The 2,912-nt window shown below is 32.9% G+C and overlaps 1 pseudogene; it reads right to left on the reverse strand.

Moving 5' to 3' along the window:
* Positions 1-2,545: 2,545 nt before the first annotated feature.
* On the reverse strand, positions 2,546-2,650 carry LOC132028893 (small nucleolar RNA U3; annotated as a pseudogene).
* Between the last annotated feature and the right edge of the window lie 262 nt (positions 2,651-2,912).

Genomic DNA, 2,912 nt, shown 5'->3' on the forward strand with positions numbered 1-2,912 from the left:
ATGCTCTTCAACAGATGAATGGATAAAGAAAAGATGGTACATATATAGAATGGAATATTACGCAGCCATCAGAAAGGATTAATAACCAACTTTTGTGTCAACATGGGCAAGATTAGAAGATATTATGCTGAGTGAAATAAGCCAAACTGAGAGTGTCAATTGTCATATGGTTTCACTTACTTGTGGAGCCTATGGAATGACGTGGAGGACATTGGGAGGAGGATAGGAGAAGTGAGTTGGGGGATATTGAAGGGAGGAGATGAACCTGAGAGACTATGGACTCTGAGAAACTGAAGGTTTTATAGGGGAGGAGTGAGGGAGGTTAGGTGAGCCTGGTCATGGGTATTAAGGAGGGCACATATTGTATGGAGTACTGGGTGTGGTACATTGGTATCTTGGAACATTGGAAAAAAAAAAAAACTAAATTAAGGTGTTAAAAAAAGCAATATTAAATTATATGCCTCCCATACTGAAATAAATTAACTTCACAATGGAAAAAAAATAGTGATCTAATCTATTCATCTTTTGCTGCGCCAACTTTTCATAATCATTTTATCACTTAATTCAACAAACATTTTAAATTCATTGTGCCAGGTTTCTACATGGTAGGATCTTCCCACATTTTCTCCTCTTAACTTAGACTATTTCACATGGAACTATCCTGTTATATAAATAAAAACTCTTATCCAGATTAGTAAATTTGAATCCTAAATCACTTATAGTATTTTCTATAATTACTGAAAAAAGCTGATATATATAGATAAGATGATATTAAAATTAAAGGTGTAAGAGGAGATGATTCTAGGACTATTAACAAATATCTGTGTTTTCCTTCATATTAACTCTCTTTGTGGTCATGTTCACTATTTCCTTTTAGTTTGCGATTTCTAACATACTGAACAAACCCGTTTCTTTGATTCTTCAATTTTTATAAAAAATATCTACTACATCTATTTTTTGGTAATTTATGTATTAAAAATATCAAAACCATTCAATAGGGATTTAATAACCAAAACATAAGAACTTATTCAACTCAACACCAAAAACAATACCAAAAAAAAAAAAAAACCCCACAAAAACCCACAAATGATCTGATTAAAATGGGCAGATAGACATTTTTCCAAAGAAGACCTATAGATGGCCAACAGACACATGAAAAGGTGTTCAACATCAGCAATCATTAGGGAAATACAAATCAAAACCACAGCGAAATATCACCTCCCATCTGTCAGAATGGCTAAAATAAAAAACATGAGAAACAAGTATTGTCAGGGATGTGGGGGGAAAAGGAACTCTCATACAAAGTTAGTGGGAAGGTAAATTGGTACAACCACTATGCAAACAGTATGGAGGTTCTTCAAAATATTAAAAATAAAAATATCATAGGATCCAATAATTCCACTGTGGAGTACTCAAGAAAATGAAAACAGTAATTCAAAAAGATATATGCACCTCTATGTTTATTGCTGTATTATCTACAATAACCAAGATATGGAATCAACCTAAGTGTCCATCAATAGATAAATAAAGAAGATGAATAAAGAAGATGATACACACAGCCAACAGAATATTACTCAGCCATAAAAAAAGAATGAGATCCTGCCATCTGAGACAACATGGATGGACCTGGAGGGTATTATGCTAAGTGAAACAAGTCATACAGAAAAACCCAAATATTATAGGGTTTCAGTTATATGCAGACTCTTATAAAACACACATATACAAATGAATAAATAAACAAAAGGTAGAATCAAACCTATAACTACACGCAAGAAACTGATGGTTGTCAGAGAGGAGGAAGTGGAGGAATGGACAAAATGGGTGAAGGGAACGGGGAGATACGGGTTTCCCGTATAAGTCAGGAGAGTAAAAAGTACAGCATAGGGAATACAGTCAGTGGTATTAAACAGGGATGCATGGTGGTAGATGGTAGATATACTTATGAGCATAATGTATATAGTTGTTGAATCAGTGTTGTACTCCTGAAACTAATGTGACATTGTGTGTGACCTATGTTGAAAGCAATATATATCAAAGCCAAAAAATATGAATGTGTTCATATCCTACACCCCTTTGTAAATGAGAGGTCATGTAAAATATACCTGGATTCCAAGTTATATCCTCGTGTTCAGGAAGTTGTAAAATTTTATCTCAGTTGACAAATGCATAATAAATAATAAAGGTTCACAATGCTGTATAATATATAGGAAATTAAGAGAGCAAGTACTAAGTTCTTATCACAAGAAGAAACCTCTTTCTTTCTTTTCTTCTTTTATTTTTATTGTATCTATATGAGAAGAATGAAGTTAGCTGATCCTCTTGTGATCGTTTCACAACATATGTGTATCAAACCATTATATTACGCTGTACACCTTAAATGTATACACTGAGGTATGGCAATTATTTCTCAATAAAACTGAGGAAAAAATAAATGGAGTTCTTGAAATGTACAAATATTTTATACATGTACTAAAATGGACTATAAATTCTTGCAACAAAACTAATGTGAAAACAAAACAGCAGAAGAAAAAAGAATGAAAGAGCTCCCACATGGTGTATGAATTTCTCTGTTACTGTGGGTCAAATACTTTCGCATTTGAAGAAAACCTCTGTAACAAACTATAGAAATGATCCCTAAAAGTATAGTCTTGAAGAAAGTATAGTCTTGAAGACAACTTGTCTTTAAAATACATGCAATTTGCTGTTAGAAAGTCCTTTACATTTAGATTTTCTCTTGTTCAGACAGATAAATCAGTAACTGAAGACTAAACTAGGAAACTAAGATTCAGATTATGAAGCTTTAGTAAATTGCAATCATTAGAAAGAAAGTTAGCAAAAAGAAGACGCTGAAATGTATCACTACAAAAGTAAAGAAAGGGAAAATTTAGGTGACCTTGAATTTGGTGATAAGT

This window comes from Mustela nigripes, chromosome 12, assembly GCF_022355385.1.
Source record: "Mustela nigripes isolate SB6536 chromosome 12, MUSNIG.SB6536, whole genome shotgun sequence".
NCBI classification, from domain to species: Eukaryota; Metazoa; Chordata; class Mammalia; order Carnivora; family Mustelidae; genus Mustela; species Mustela nigripes.